Source organism: Phacochoerus africanus, chromosome 10 (genome assembly GCF_016906955.1).
Source record: "Phacochoerus africanus isolate WHEZ1 chromosome 10, ROS_Pafr_v1, whole genome shotgun sequence".
Lineage (NCBI taxonomy): Eukaryota > Metazoa > Chordata > Mammalia > Artiodactyla > Suidae > Phacochoerus > Phacochoerus africanus.
Genome location: NC_062553.1, coordinates 42,530,724 through 42,548,038, shown reverse-complemented (window position 1 = coordinate 42,548,038; position 17,315 = coordinate 42,530,724). Strand labels below are relative to the sequence as shown.

Sequence of the window (17,315 nt, the reverse complement as noted above, 5' to 3'; positions counted from 1 at the left end):
GGAATATTTTTTATGCTTGTTGCTCTCTCAGATGCTTTAAGGTCTTGAGGTCTGGCTGCTCCAACTTGTTTTAGCACGTTGCTCTTCCTCTCCTTCCCCTTTGTGCATATATGGAAAGACCTGAAATGACACACCACAAACCTTTAATATGTAGTGTGAAACATGTATGTGTAGGTACACACAGGCGTTTCTCTGTGCTTATATATGCACACTTACCATATCTAACAATGCCTGTTTCTGTATCCCACAGAAATGAGATTTAGAGGGAACAGGACTAAACTTTGTTTTGTAGCATCTGTAAAGCTTAAAAAAAAAAAAAAAACCCTAAAATATGTGGACTTTCTTTGCCACCTGAAAATAAATTTTTAAAGAGAAAAAGCCAAGGTTTTTTGATACAGTTATTTTTAGAATAGTTAAAACATTCTGCTTCAATATGATGATAAAGAAAAGAATTTTATTGTATGCAGGTACTTTTTTCTCTTTAAAAAAATTAGTAAACAGTACTTTTCAAAAGTGCTTGAAATGAGATGAGAGAGACTTGGGAGGGAATGGATGTAAACTTGTTGAATGGAGTGGGAGTTGTACATACAGAGAAATACAAAGTGTTCTGGTTAAGTAAGCTGAAGTGGGGATCTCTATGCTGCCTCCAAGAGGAGATGTTAACAGAACACACAGTGAGGCCAAACAACTGAAGCACTGCAGTTTGGAGCAGTGAAAGATTTATTATAGGGCCAAGCAAGGAGAATGAGCTTCTGGTATGCAAAACCTCCAAACTCCTCAATGGTTTGCTGGGAGAAGTTTTGTTTTTATTTTTATTTTTTTAATCATTTTTAGGGATTCGGCATTGCCATGAACTGTGGTGTAGGTTGCAGACACGGCTTGGATCCCGCCTTGCTATGGCTCTGGCGTAGGCCAGTGGCTTACAGCTCCGATTGGACTCCTAGCCTGGGAAACTCCATATGATGTGAGAGTGGCCCTAAAAAAGGCAAAAAGACAAAAATAAAAATGGGCAAAATGATGCTTAATTTGATAAAGTTCTTGGGAAAGCACTTTGCAGAGGCAGGACCTCTTCTTTCCTCCCTCCTTCTCTTCCTCTCTAACAGGTGTACTTTTTTGTTGTTGTTGTCTTTTTTTTAAGGGTCACACCCACTGTATATGGAAAATCCCAGGCCAGGTCTGAATTGGAGCTGTAGCGGCTTGCTTACACCATAGCCACAGCAACACCAGATCAGAGCCACTTCTGTAACCTACACCAGAGCTCACAGCCACACCATTCATTAACCCACTGGTTGAGGCCAGGGATTGATCCTACATCCTAATGGATACTAGTTGTGGTCATTACTGCTGAGCCATGATGGGAATTCCCTAGCAGGTATACTTTTAACATAAAATTAAACATAAAGAAAAAAAAAGAGAAAGTGGCTCAGACACTCTAGAAACACAACTCCAAAAATGACAATACGATTAACAGCCATTCACAATCTCATTATAGAAAAGTGTTTAACAGAAAACACTATTTTTAAAAGTCAAACGGAAAATTTAGAACTTTTTTTCTTTTTCAAAACTAATATCATTAAAACATTTTTTCCAAATGCTGAAGAACTGGAATAATTTTTGTTTTGGTTTACTTGAAGTATTTGAACTTTTCGTGACATGGCTCAGTTTACACAAGTTCTCTTTAGTTGAGCATAACAGAGTTGTGAAACACAAAACTTTTTTGTGAAATGCAGATAAAAGAAAATGGTGTGCAAACTGACATACTAACACATCCTCATAGGACTGTTACATTAAAAGTAGAAAAAATGAGAAATGGCTATATACCAAAATATTCTTTGCCCTTACTTAATACTGAGTTGAAAGCTTTGAAGAATATTATATGGCTGCTTGCATAGCAAGTGCCACAAAATAGTTGATATATGGTATTATGAGAACTTGCAAAAAAAAAAAAACAGAGTATCATAATCATCTTAAAAGTGTCAAGTCAGGAGATGTTGCAGTTAATTCTTGTGGATTCTTAGAGTACAATCAGATGACATCATTCTGGAGGGCATTGATAGGACTTTTCTGCAGAGCAGGTGACAGGGGCCAGAGCCTCCAATTCTCAACTCCACTGTCTCTTGCCAAGACTCCTCAGGATACAATTATATTTTTATAGTAGGATGAGAGATATAAAAAAGAATCCATGGCTAGAATCCAGTGTTCTTTCCAGGATCACCCTGACCAGATGGAAGCCCAGAATGGAAGATGGGATCTTGATCTGGAGTTTAGGGAGTGAAGGCATGTGGTGAAGGGAGAACAAAGGGAAGAAACAGAGGACTGAATTCAGGCTATGATGTGCAAAAACAAGGCTCTAGTTATTGACAGAACTAGAATTCCTAATTTTTTTTCTTTGGCCTCAGGCTCTGACGTTGCTCTGCTCACCCTCTATGTATTTAAAAGTTTGCTATTTGTTCCTCATGCTTTATTTTGATGTTTCATTTGTTCTCCAAAAATAGCATTAAGGAGTTCCCATGTGGCATGGGGGTCAAGTTTCAGCGTTGTCTCTGTAATGGTGATGGTTCAACCACTGGCCGTGGAGTTTCCCCAAGCCACAGGTATAGCCCCCCCCCAAAGAAAAAGGCATTAAAAGTGTTGTGACTTATCTTGATTACTGACATTTTGGGCATAGTCTTTAATTTTGTGCCCACATAGTCTAGTACTGGCTCAGGGAAGAAGAGTGAAGATCGTGATGGTGAGGCAGGTGCCTCATACCCCTGAGAGAAAAGTTATTCTCCTTCCTCTTCTTTTTGAAGTGAATACTTCAAAATTGAAGAGCCTGGAGTCCTTCCTTGTCCTTCTCCTGGACTTAGTTACACCCTAAGCACAATCACCCATAAGCTTAAGATTAGGCACCCTGAGCATAATTGCCTGTGGGTTAAAGATGATTAGCATACACTGTTTCTCAGGAACTTTCCTAGTCTGTACTAATCTCTAATCAACACGCCCTTTTCACAAGTACTGTTATTCTAGGCAATAACCCAGAAGACCACCATCATGATCAGGCTGAGATTGCCTGACTGCAGCTTTGATGACTAGGATTCCCCCAAAGAAAGAAGACTGCGTGTCTGTCCCAATCCTGATTCCTACCTGAAAACCTCTTTTTCTCCTTTTTACTATAAAATGCCTTGCAAATCTTTCCAAGGGGGTGGGAGAAGGTACAGTCTTTAAGGCATTAGCCTGCTGTGGCCCTCCTTTGCCTGGCAAAGCAATAAAGCTATTTCTCCTTTACCCAAAACTCTGTCTCTGCATTGCAATTTGGCAACAAAGGAACCAAAACCTTCACCCATTTCAGAGATTGCAAAGGCTTGAGCCCGGAAAGAACCAATCACATTTACACCTTTTCCTTGGTCCACTTCTCTCTATGTGCTCCATGGCCTCAAACTGGGGTGACACCATTACTTCTGATGCCCTTCCCAATTTTTTTTTGGTCATGTTAGGGCCACACATGTGGACCACAGCCACAGCAATGCTAGATTTGAACTGTGTCTGTGACCTACCCACACAGCTCACGGCAATGCCAGATCCTTAACCCACTGAGGGAGGCCAGGGATGGAACCCACATCCTCATGGATACCAGTCGTATTCCTTACTGCTGAACTATGATGGGAACTCCCACCCTTCACCATCTTGATTAAACTCCATAACATTTCCTTTCCTTTGTGTCCTAAACATGTTAGAAATTGCAAAGAACTTTTATTAGAAAAATAATAAAACCATCACCAAATCACAGAGAAGGTAAACTCCAAAGGACTCATAATTTGACACTCTTGGACTCACCCTTGACCTTGCCAGTGAATCAGATGGGGCTTCACGGTCGGACTTGTTCTGGACTGCCACTTTTAGCATAATTACCCATGCTTGTTGAGTTTTTATACTTTTTTTTTTTTTTGGTCTTTTTGCCTTTTCTAGGGCCGCTCCTGTGGCATATGGAGGTTCCCAGGCTAGGGGTCCAGTCAGAGCTGCAGCCACCAACCTACGCCAGAGCCCCAGCAGCGCAGGATCCAAACCGTGTCTGCGACCCACACCACAATTAATGGCAACACCAGATCCTCAACCCACTGAGCAAGGCCAGGGATCGAACCTGCAAATTCTGGGTTCCTAGTTGGATTCGTTAAACACTGCATCATGATGGGAACTCTGAGTTTTTATACTTTTTGAGAGTATCTTTGCCTTTCCCCTGGCAATCTTGAGTGAAGTAAAAAGATCTGTGGTGGCAAAGTGTATAGCAAAACTGATGCATCTTAAATGCCCCAGTGAGGAGGAGCAATGGAAATAAAGAGGAGTACCCAGCAGTGTTCAAGTCAGAACCTTTCTTATGCAAATAAGGACAACCAGGCACTCTAGTCACACTGGGTGTTTTATTGAAAAAGTGCTAAAGTTGTTTGAGTATATATCGATAACCATGTAATTACCTGACAATTGTATGGCTGGTTTTTAACTTTTTCTGTGACTGCGAAAATCTGTACTTGTAAGTGAAGGCTTGTGTTCCATAAGATGCATCTGAACTGATTAAAGTACATACCTGTTTTCAACAAATGTAATTGTTAAGCTCATGTCTCTACTGAAATGCTCTTGTGGAAAGGAATTATAATTCATCCAGAAAAATCATTTAGTGTCCTTGGAATATCCAATTTAAATAATGAAATAGCACATTTCATACAATAGCATGTAAATTGGACTACAGTACTTTTTACAAACACCTTGCATCCAAAAGACATTGTGAATAAGCTGTGAAAAGGAGACAAAGGTTCAGGATTTCAGAACTTCTCTTTCAACTTCTTTCTGTATTAATCCCAGCTCTTTCTTTTGGCAAAATAGAGGTTAAGTGTTTATCACTTCTCCCACTCTAGAATATTTACAAAGTAAAATATCTAGTCAGGATGATACCAGAAACATGATACTGGAATCCGGGTTCTTGTTCACAGCAGTCAAAGAATGAACTCCAGGAACACACAGGCAGCAGTCAAGCAAAGTCTTTATTAAAGGAAAGCAGATATCACCCATAGTTGCTGGGAGGGGGGAGAAGAGCCCCCCTTCTTTATTGTCCTATAGGGATTTTTATCTCTTAAAGGTGGGGAGGGGCACCAATGTGGGGTCCAGAAAGATGTGGTTTTCTCTCATTGGCCTTGTTCAACTACCTATATCAGTCCTTGTCCAATAGGGCTTTTGGGCTTGGAAATGTCCCCAAAGTTTTGTGCTTTTCTTTGTCCTTTTCTTTCCTTAGATTAAGTCCCCATTCCTCTCATTCCTTTTTTTTGGGGGGGGGGGCTTTTTTGTCTTTTCCAGGGCCACGCCTGTGGCATATGGAGGTTCCCAGGTTAGGGGTCTAAAGGAAGCTGTAGCTGCTGGCCTGCGTCATAGCCACAGCAATGCAGGATCTATGACCTAGACCATAGCTCAAGGCAATGCTGGATCCTTAACCCACTGAGAGATGCCAGGGATCAAACCTGTGTCCTCCTGGTCCCTAGTCAGATTTGTCAACCACTGAGCCATGACGGGAACACTTCCCTCATTCCTTTCTTATCAGTTGAGGAGTGGGCTAGAGATTCACATTTTCTATAGTAAACAAAGTCTATGGGGAATGGGCATTTCTTACAATGAAACAAGTCCTGTGGAGACATTACTCCTTGGAGCCCGTAAGCCATAAATGTTAATCAATGGCCATATCAAAGAATGCATTGAAGCTCATGCTCCTGCACTGACTCCCTGAGTTACTATTCTGCCTCAAGTTTGTGAATGTATAAATTTCATATCTGGAACTAACATACAGTAAAATAATCAAAGCTTTTGGGCACTGAGCTAACACTTTTTGCATAAATACAGATTAAGAGCATATTGAGCAACCTGGGAACAACTAATTATCAGTACAAGTCCTTCTGGGATAATCATATCCTCAAATTCCCCCTGTTTTTGTATTTCCTTGTCTCACCACCACAAGTGGAATAACATCAAAGTGAGGTCTCGCAGAGTGGTGAGAACTCCTATATTTGAGACACATTCCAAATTCTAAATGTCAGTTTTAAGTTGCCTATTCTAAGAATCTCTTTATACAAATGAAACAAAGGCATAGAACAGAAACTCAAAGGAAACAAAACTTTCTTTCCTTAGGACTACACATTGGGAAATAGGTTCAGAAATGAACATTTCTGGTGGCAAATATATGTTAAGTACTGATTTAAAATTAATGCCAACAATGTATATAATATTTGCAATGCACTTACAACTTTTAAATATTTTGATCTATTAATGGTTACATCAGTATCATCCTATTGAAAATGATCTATTGTTCCTATTTAGCTTTAATTTTCACTTTAAATACAGTGTGGGAATTAATGTCTTTTTGCAATAGCTTTATAGGAAAGACAAAAATTACAGTATTCTATTTAACTGAATTTCTATACTGTGCTTTAGATAAAATGGAATAACTGAAGTGATGAAAATAGATAAAATATGTGTCTAATAACTTTACTTTCAAGTTAAAAAAAAGAAATGAACATTTCTTCTGTCATACAAAAAGAACTGCAATTAGTAGTTCTCTCTCTCTCTTTTCTTTTGTTCTACCCAGTTATCTCAAGAGATTTATTGTAGAATTCCCAGAAATCACCTCAGAGGACAGTCAGGGAAGATGGAGAACAGCTTTATTATGCCGGTGGGTCCCCAGGGAATTGCTTCCCAAACATGGACCCAGAACAAAAGGGGGAGATACATTTATACTGCTTGCTTATGAGCCTAACATGCTACATGAATCTTTAGTTCCATGCAGGGTACAGAAAGGTGTTTAGCTCTAAAGAATGCCTTATATTGTTACTTTAATGATTAACCTCAAGCACAATCTGGCTATTACTGAATTTCTTTAGCACAGTCAGTGTCCAGAGTTTTCAAATTCCTAATGACTTTTTTTCTCAGAGCCCTCACATGAGTCACCTTAAGTTCACCAAGATGGATGGTGGCAGCAAGATGGCTTCACTCTTGCCAAGCTCCTTATTCCCTTTACCACACCCCTATAGTTTCTGCCCATTTTCAAGGTTTAGGTCTGTCTGCCAGCATGCAGTTGATGTTCTGTGCCAGTTGTTTTAAATGTAGATGTGTTTTTTGATGTGTTTGTGGGGGAAGGTAAACGTGACCTCTTACTCCTCTGCCATCTTGCTCCACAATTAGTATTTTAGATGTTCTTGTATGACTTTTTATTTTATTTTATTTTATTTTTTGTCTTTTTGTGTTTTCCAGGGCCAAACCTGAGGCATATGGAGCTTCCAGGGTAGGGGTCTAATCGGGGCTGTAGCCACTGACCTATACCAGAGCCACAGCAATGCAGGATCTCAGCCATGTCTCTGACCTACACCACACCTCATGGCAACACTGGAACCTTAACCCATTGAGTGAGGCCAGGGATTGAACCTGCAACCTCATGGTTCCTATTCAGAATCTTTAGCCACTGAGCTAAGATCAGAACTCTTTTTGAGTTTACTTGGGTGTTATTAAATGTAACAAATACTTTCATAAACATTAAAGCCTCTTATATCAAATCAGTAGCAATGAATAGCTTCTTTCATGGTTTCTCTATATAAATAAGCAATGAAGCAAGTATGTTTTCCCTATACTGCAAAGCCAAAAGTCAATGCAATTGATTTCAGATTTAGGATTTAAAAAAAAAAATCAAGAGTTCCCATCATGGCTCAGCCAATAACAATCTGACTAGTAACCATGAAGACTTGCTGGTTCTATCCCTGGCCTTGTTAGGAAAGGGCCCTAGACACCATCCAGTCTAATACCTACTTTTGTGGGGAATGGGGAAGAGGGCCAAGCAAAGTCAAGGAACTTGCCTCAAGGTTACCCAGTGAGCTAGTGACAGCTCTGAGACAAAGCCAGGTCTCTTGACTCTACTTCTTGATGGGAAAGACTTTTGGGTTACCTGGCCATCGCTAAGAAGGGGTCTGTGCACTCAGAACCGCACCTTCACCCTGGCACCAATAGCCAGATGAAGACATCAGGAAGAGTTCCTGGATTACTTGGAGCAAGCCCCCCTGGGGGTATCCCTGTGGTCAGGGTGGACAAGAGACATAGCCATATAAGGGGCAGAAAGGCAGATGTGAAAAGGGACAGGGAGATTATGCATTGCTTTACATATTAAAAAAAATATACTTTTGGAACTTCCCATTGTGGCTCAATGGTAAGAAATCTGACTAGTATCCATGAGCATGTATCCGGACTTGGCTCAATGGGTTAAGGATGCATGGTTACCGTGAGCTCTGGTGGATGTTGCAGACAAGGCTTGGATCCCAAGTTGCTGTGGCTGTGGTGTGCCCTGGCCGCTGCAGCTCTCTGATTCAAGCCCTAGCCTGGGAACCTCCATATGCCTCAGGTGCAGCTCCAAAAAGAACAAAATCATAGAGTTTGGGGAGACTGAGCCTTGAGATCTCTCTTTCATCTGCTTTTCACCCCTCTGTCCTAAAAGAAGCCAAGAGAATTGCTGGGTTTTCAAATGACATAGAATGTAGATGGCTTTAAGAATTCTTCTCATAAATACATATCAGAAAGACACAATGAGGATACCACCTAAGGAATTTTCACAAAGTAAACCAGCCCATCCCACCCATACAGCCCAGCACCAAGGTTAAGAACTAGAACACAACCAGCACCCCCTTGTGTCCGCTTCCAGGTACTGCTCCTTCCCCAGCCTCCCAAGGGTAAGCTCTATGGCGATGTCCATCGTGTCGATTAGCTTTGCCTGCTTTTCTGTTTTAAATATAGTAAAGCCCACTTCTAACTCTCCAGGAATAGGTTAAAACAAAGAACCAAATCTGACTATGATCCATGAGGATGCAGATCCTGGCCTTTCTCAGTGGGTCGGGGATCCGGCATTGCCATGAGCTGTGCTGTAGGCTGACAGCTGTAGCTCCAATTGGACCCCAAGGCTGGGAACTTCCAGATGCCTCAGATGGGACCCTAAAAAAAAAAAGCAAGGAAAAATAAAGACCCTGATGCCTTCATGGTAATATACATCACATCTGAATATACAAAGAAATAAAATATAGCCATGTTTTACATATTATAATAAATGTATATCCCCCCTATACAAAATATGTGCATGATGGACTTAAGCCTAATTTGAATTTTCTTCACTTTGGAAACTTAGTTCTACTTGCAGAGTGTGTAATAATTCTTTTTGTGGATATTTAGTGAAAGCAGCTTCTGTCTATCCTGTTTGGAACCTAAAATATCTTTGCAGCATACATTCCTTTGTTTGTTCTCAGTTACGTATCCACATACTTATGTATTCACTTACCTAGTGACTTCAGAGTAACTTTATTACTACATAGCTGTAATGTATTTGAAGTATATATCATGAGAAGATAACAGCAAGAGAATATTTATTGTTTTTTAGGTGACTTGAGAAAAACATAATCACTTCTTCAATACATTTCACTCTGGATACTTTTTTTTTTTTTTTGGTCTTTTTGCCTTTGAGGGCCACTCCCATGGCATTTAGAGGTTCCCTGGCTAGGGGTCAAATTGGAGCTGTAGCCACTGGCCTATGCCAGAGCCACAGCTATGCAGGATCCAAGCCGCATCTGCAACCTACACCACAGCTCAGGGCAAAACCAGATCCTTAACCCACTGAGCAAGGCTAGGGATCGAACCTGCAACCTCATGGTTCCTAGTCAGATTCGTTAACCACTGAGCCATGACGGGAACTCCAGGATACTTTTTTTTTTTTTTTTAATAGTGGTGTGGGGTACCGAATATCACAATTTTCTCCACACTACCAATAATATCGAGATGTGAGGTGAATTCTAACATGCCTGATCTTAACAAAATTATAAGCAACTATCACCAGAGCCACTCAAAATCTTGTTAGTGTACCTACAGTTCTGCAGAATTGTGCCAATTTATAATTAAAATCCTTGAGTGTTTGAAATTGACTGCTCAGTCGCCACTGTAAATTCCAGGGTACCATATGTATGATTTTCTTCTAAGTTCCCAGCTCAAACCATGGCTCCTAGGCAGGCTTTATCTTACTTGGGAGACACATGGTGGAGTACCTCTCCACTCTCTCCTGCTCTGGCTCAGCCATTCCTTCAGCCTGAGATACCCCTTTACATTGATTGATAATACTTTGCAGGAGGAGAGGAGACCATCCAAATGAGGACAAGCAAAGCCTATTTATTCAGAACTTGCTGGAGCGAGGGGGTTGGCCACCATCACCTGTGTTTGACAGGGGACCAAAGGTGGGTGTGGGGTGTGAACGCTCTGTGCAGGGAGTGGGAGGAAACCGCAGGTGTAATGTGATGGGAGGGCGTTGGGCTGGGAAAGTTGGTGGTGGGTTGCCTGGAAGTGAGGCTTCCTGTGTGACTGGTTTGGCCAACAAGTATGGCTTCCTCTGGACGGCCTTGAACTAGAATCAAGGGAAGGAGAGGCAAATATTAGGGCGGCTGACACTTATTGACCAAAACTTGACCATGTGAGGCCAATTGTTGCAGAGGTTGTCGCTGGCTTCCCAGACTAGTTGTGGCAGAGTTGGGGGATCAGAATTCTATTTTAATATATGGCCTGGCCATGGTCCATTTGTAAATTGAGTTTCCCAGCTCCAGACCTTTTCATCTGCAGTTCACCCCAGCCATGCCTAACTGCTGCCTACCAACTCCCTCCCATCCACTCTTGCTTCTCGTTATAGCTTCATACTGCTCTAATACCTTTTAGCTGTTGCCCTGCTGCTTGGATTAAAATGAAATTCTTAGTGTGACAAAACTGTGCAGGATAAAGCACTTCTGTCTTTCCAAACCTGTCTAATTCACTGTGGCTATCGGTGAGTTTGGCACATTTGTTGTTTCCTTCTACACTGCAGAGTTACTTTCTCTGCCTAGGAGCTACGATCTTTTTCTTTCCTTCTCTTCACCAGGTTTTTTTGTTGTTTTTTTTTAAATTCCTCCTTAATTAGGACTTTGAGCAAATGTGACTGTGTTTGTGTGTCTGTGTGTGTACTTCCTAGCTACATATGAGATCTCTCATTACCCTGGTCCACGTAACTTTGAGAGGTTACTTTGGAGCTCATTGGGTTTCACATTTTGGTTTTTTACAAAGTTGCGTTAGAGCCTTCAACTTCACACTTCTTCCCCACTTTTTCTCTAGTAGCAGTATGTTTACATATATAAAGATGTACATATATAGATATGTCATAATACATAGTCTTTAAACTCATGTGGAATGCTTTTATTACCCTACCTCACTACAGTTGCCTCCCTACTACTTAGTTGCATTTATTCATAGATATCGAGGTAATCATTTTGCATGACTTTGAGTATTTCATTGTATGGGCATCTTAATTTGTTCAATTTGAATCTATTGATGGATATTTAGTTAGTTTTATGCTGTTTTGAACAGTGGCACGCTGAATATGTATGCTTCCACCTGAACACTTGTGCACTTACTTTCTTACAAAACATTTCTAGAAGTCAAATCACTAGGACATGCATATTTTTAATTTTTGGAGATAAAATTCATATTGCCAATAATTTGCCCATGTAAGGGGTACATTTCAATGGCTTTGACTAGATTCATGTAGTTGTGCAGCTATCATCATAAGCAATTTCAGAAGTTTTCCTCACTCCATGAGAAAAAAAGCTGTACCCATGTGTAGGGCCTCCTCATGTCTCCCTAACTCTTTAGTTCTAGACAACTATGAATCTACTTTCTGTCTCTATGGTTTTGCCCATTCTGCACATTTCATATGAATAGATTTACAACAATTTTTCTTCTGAGATTTGGCTTTTCACTTAGCTTAATCTTTTCTAGACCCATCCACATATTAGGATGAATTTTTAGTTTTTATTATTTTTTAAATGACCAGTAAATAGTTCAATCGTCATTTTAAAAAGTAAGATTTAACGTAGAAACCTTGTATTCTTACAACTTGCTCGCTCATTGTCTTCACTGCCCCCCTCCCCAGTGAGAATCAAGTTGGGGGACCCCAAGGTGGGGGAGGAGGGGTTAGGGTAGAAATAAGGGGCACATCCTCTGAGGGACAGGGTATGTTCCAGGACAAGGGTGGGGTTCAAAGTCCTGGTCCCCACAACAACACAAATGAAAACTTCATTCAGGTAAGACTACAACCACCTGACCCTTGACCCATTGACTCCAGGATGCTCAACTAGTCCCCCTCGCCCTCCCTAACCCCCACGGTGTGCACCCTCTTCTACTAGGGGGCTGGGGTTTCAGTGTACCCACCTGAGGGGAAGGAAGGGCTGGGTTCAGGGATACTTTGGGGAGGAGGGGCTGCGGGGTGGAATGGGGGTTGATCCATGGTTCAACACAGTCCCCCTCCAGAATATGTAGAAGCCTATTGAGATAGGAAGGCAGAAGGTGTGTTGGGACATCACTGAAGAGCCACAGCGCCCCTGGCTCCCTGCCCCTCTTCCCTCTTCTTGGAAGGCTACCCCTGCCAGAGTCCCACTCCAGCCGGACCAGGGCTTCCTGAAGGATGAGTGGCATCGGCAAAAGAATGGACACAGACCTGATGCTTCTACAGGACTGCTCATTTATTGTTTGAATCAACTAAGCTTATATACAGTTTTTTTTTTTCCTATGGCATACATCATGCATCATACATCTGGTGATATTTTTTAAGTTTCCATTCCGTCAAATATTACCTTATGACCTGGTACATGACCAGGTACATTTGTGAACACAAGCAATGCTCTTTTTGGTACTTTCCACTTGACTTTTTAGAATTAAATGTAGGTAATTTTTGTAGGTAGCAAAAGCATGAACTTATTAGCTTTATAATTTAAAATATTATTATGTGCCTAAAACATAAGGCCAAACTATATTCTCTTAGTAAAGGTTAATCATATATATCAAAGGCTACTTTGATTCTCAAAGAACTAGAAACCACAGCATTGACACTCCTTGAGGTTGGGCCAACAGGCCTGGCATAGCAATATACAATTGACTGAAAGTAGGTAAATTCCTGACCTGTATACAATTATGTAGTGCAAACCGCACAAGTTTTCCTGTAACTAAGGCCCAATATCTATCCTATTCAGCAACTAGTCCCCAGCAAAAAAAGAGCTGCCTTCTGGAGCATGGAGAGACCTGTGCCTCAAGCCTCTCTTTTGTCTCCAGGGTTTTCCACAGGTTAAACAGTAACAGTCTAAATATGAAAGCATTCTATTAGGGTCTCTATGGAAAAAAAGCAGGAAACTCAGGAGTGGATGATGATCATAGAACAAGAGGGTAGTAAGAATTTGTGGGTAAACACTAAGCCCCGACATTTAACCTCCCTGGGATATTTTTTCAGGGAAATTTATTTGACAGCAATTTCCAAGCTCTCACAGTTTTTATTTAACAGCATAAGCAGGCAGAGAAGAAGCAGGACAGTGGCTTTCCCAGACATGCTGTGCAGTCTGGGGTCCTCAGTCTCCTGGACTTTGTCAGCAGGCAGACCTTCACCGACGGCTCCCAGCATACCCCGCAGTAGCCTGCCTCTTCAGTTCTCTCCTCCCCACCACCGAAGCCCATCTCCACCTCGTGGACACGTGTAGGGGACCAGACCCATCAGCTGGACGGGGGCATGGTCCAACACCCTTCCTTGCTGCTGCCCCAGAAAGGGGACTCTCTCTTGGGGTGCAAGGCTGGCCCAGAAAGCTGCCCCTGGGTCCCGGCCAGCCCCCGACCTGCCCCCAACCTGGGACCCAGCCCCGCCTCTGCCTCACAGTGTCCAGGGGGCACATGAAGCTGTCTCGCCACATGAACTTCTTGGCACAGACGCTGCACTCATAGGGCTAGAGGCCTGTGTGAGTCTTCCTGTGCTCCATCAGGTGATGCTTCACCTTGAACTTCTTGCTGCACACGGGACAGTCAAAAGGCCACAGGTTGAAGTGCCTGCTCACTTGCTGATCATGCATCGTCTTGTGGGAGAGGATTTCCTGCAGTGGCACAGAAAGATCTTCTATCCATCCCTACTATGTGTCCCTCCAGGGGACCCATCAGTACCACCCAGTGTGCCCAGGTCCCTTACCACATGCCCCTCATCATCACCACCCTGTGTTCAACTTGGTTGCTTGACAGCTGGCCTGGAGTCTGTGAGGAAGAGGAGGAGGAAGTGAATGAAGAGGATAGGAAGACTAGGATCTGGTTGCCCTGCATGTCCAGAAGAAGCAGGGGCCTAGGAGGGTGGATGGGAGTGTGGGAAGAAGGGGTTGGCCCCCCCGAATCCTCAAGCCCCGCCCCAGGACCCCCATCCTCATAAGGGCCAAAGTCATTGGAGGACTCCCAGAAATTGACCTGCTTCTCGCCCTTGTCTGGCGGCTCAGACAGGGTCCGGGCCAACACTAGTACTAAGCGTGCCTCAGGTTCTCCCCTGGTGGATCCTGGGAGCCACCCCCCAGCTCTTCACTTTCATCATCCTCACAGGTCAACACCAAGTCTTCTCCTCACTCTCTTCCAGGTCTGGGTCTTGGGGAGCCAGGGGTGCTGGTGTGGGGCAGGTTCCACCCCGCTTCATGTACACCCAGGGTTTCTGTGGCACGATGCTGGGGGGTGCACAGGTGGGCCGCCGGAACCCAGCCCCAGGGACCACCGCTCCTGTCCCCTACCCCCACTATCATCACACTGCTCATCTGCCTCTGGCAGCAGCTTCCCAGAGGTAGCCCCTCCACTGCCAACCACAGGGGCTGGGAACATGCAGCTCCCACCTCTGATGCTCCCCGCTGCTCACTGCCAAAGTGCAAAAGCCTCTTGGGAAGAAGAGGAGCAATCAGTTGACTCCCAGGGGCTGAGGTAGTTGCTGTTGCTGCGGGACTGATTCTCGCTGGCCCGGATGGAGGCATGGGAGTGTACAGAGCCCATAGCAGCAGGGGTACACTGCCCCCACTCTCAGGGGGGACCCCAGCAGCAGGGACAGTGACTGATGTGGCTGCAGCAGTGGTGATGGTGGTGGTAGTGGTGGCTGAGGCCCGGCCCTCTCAGAGGAGTTCAGTGCACTTGTCCATGATGTGCCACATCTGGAGCACAGACCCCACTGTGAGGAAGCAGACAATGGCAGCAGCGGCCATGCTGAGCTGGACAGTGTAAGCTGAAGCCAGGACAGTCTTGAAGTAAGATATGCCCTTGAGTAAGACCCGGTCATGGAAACAAGGGGAAGAAACAGCCAGGAGGAGATGATCAGCACCGAACTCCAGTCCCTGCACTCGGATGGACACATCACAGAGCTGGCCCTGCAGCTGCTGCTGATTGCGGGACTCCAGGAGGGCAATGGTCACCTCAGGGAAGGGCTCATGTACCGCCACAGCTGCAGTCAGGGCAGGGGTGGGCTGGGGTCAGTGATGGGGTAGAGGAAGCGTGGCCCCACCTGGAGACAGAGGCGAAGGCTCCAAGGCGTGGAGGGGAAGGGTACCTCCCCAGCCACAGGAACAAGGGAAAGAGGAGAATGGGGGGGGTGGTTGCCTCTGGCCACGGGCCCATCCACCGGGCCCCCCCTCCCCTCCCTTCATAGGCCGCTCCTGCTGCCATCTTGGACTGACTCCCCAGGATGAATTTTTAAATTGCTGAATAAAAGTCCATTGTAGAGAAAAATTACATTTTGCTTATCTAGTCCACTATTTCTTTCCACTATTTGGTCATTAGGAATAAGCCTGCTCTGTGTATTCATGTACAAGTTTCTGTTTGAACATATGTTGTCAGTTGTCTTGGGTTTATACCCAAGAGCCAAATTTCTGGATTTATGAGTATTCCATGTTTAACTTGTTGAAGAATTGCCAAACTAGTTTTCACAGTGGTTGCAGCAATTTACATTCCTAAGAGCAATATATAAGGGTTCCAATTTCTCTCTGTCTTCAGAGAGAGAGAAAGGGTTCCAATTTCTCTCTGTCTTCAGAGAGAGAGAAAGGGTTCCAATTTCTCTCTGTCTTCAGAGAGAGAGAAAGGGTTCCAATTTCTGTCTTCAGCCATCTCGTGTCGATGTGAAGTGGTATCTCACTGTGGTTTTGATTTACATTTCATTAATGACTAATGATGAGCATCTTTTCATGTACTCTTTGTCCATTTGTGTGTCTTCATTGGAGAAATGTCTATCCAAATCCTTTCGCCATTTTTCTCGCCAATTGTCCTACTTGTCTTTTTATTGTTGAGTTGTAAAAATTATTTATATACTTCGAATGCATAGTCCTCCTCAGATATATGATTTGCAAATTGGTTTCTTCCATTCCATTGGTGGTCCTTTCACTGTCTCGATGCTGTTCTTTGATCACAAAACTTTTTTAGCTTTGTTAAAGTCTGCTTTGTCTATTTTTTCTTTGGTCGCTTATGTTTAGATGTCACATTAAAACAACATTGACCAATGCAAGGTCACAACAATTTACATTAATATTTCCTCCTAAGAATTCTATAGTTTTGTCACATATTTATGTCTACGGTCCATTTTGAGTGAAGTTTTGTATATGGTGTGAGGAAGGGGTCCAGCTTCTTTTGCAGGTGGATATCCAGTTGTTCTAGCTCTATTTGTTGACATCACTATTCTTCCTCCCATTGAATTGCCTTGGCTGTACTGTCAAAAATCTGTTCACCACAAATGTACAGTCATTTACATTTATTTCTGGACTCTCAGTTCTATCTCATTGATCTATTTGTTAATCCTTGAACCAGTCGCATGACAATCGTATTGATTATTGCCATCGCATAGCACGTTTTTAAATCGGGATGTATGCATTTTGAGTGTGCCAGTTTTATAGTTCTTTGAGATTGTTTTGGCTATTTGGGTTCCTTTGAATTTCCACATGAATTTTAATACTAGCCCTTCAGTTTCTGCAGTGAACCAGCTGTAATTTGAATAGCATTTTGTTTACTCTGTAGATCAATATGTGAAGCATTTCCATCTTGATATATAAGTTTTCCAATACACAAACATAGACCTTGAACAATATGGGTTTGAACGAGGCGAGTCTACTTAGATGGGTTTTTTTCACTAAATAAGTACCATAGTACTAGACAATCCATGGTTGATCAAATCTGTGGATGTGGAACCTCAGATACAGAGGGCTGACTGTATAAAGTTATATGCAGATTTTTAACTCTGTGAAAGGTCAGTGTCCCAAATCTGCACATTGGTTCATAGTCAAGCATATTCTTGGAGTTCCTGTCATGTCTCCGCAGTTGACCAACCCGACTAGCATCCATGAGGATGCAGGTTCGATCCCTGGCATCACTCAGTGGGTTAAGGATCTGGCATTGCCATGGCTGTGGTGTAGGCTGGTGGCTACAGATCCGACTGGATCCCTAGC

At 43.1% G+C, this 17,315-nt stretch overlaps 1 pseudogene; it reads right to left on the bottom strand.

The window, feature by feature from the left end:
• Positions 1-13,380: 13,380 nt before the first annotated feature.
• On the bottom strand, positions 13,381-15,530 carry LOC125137398 (zinc finger and BTB domain-containing protein 22-like; annotated as a pseudogene).
• Positions 15,531-17,315: the final 1,785 nt, after the last annotated feature.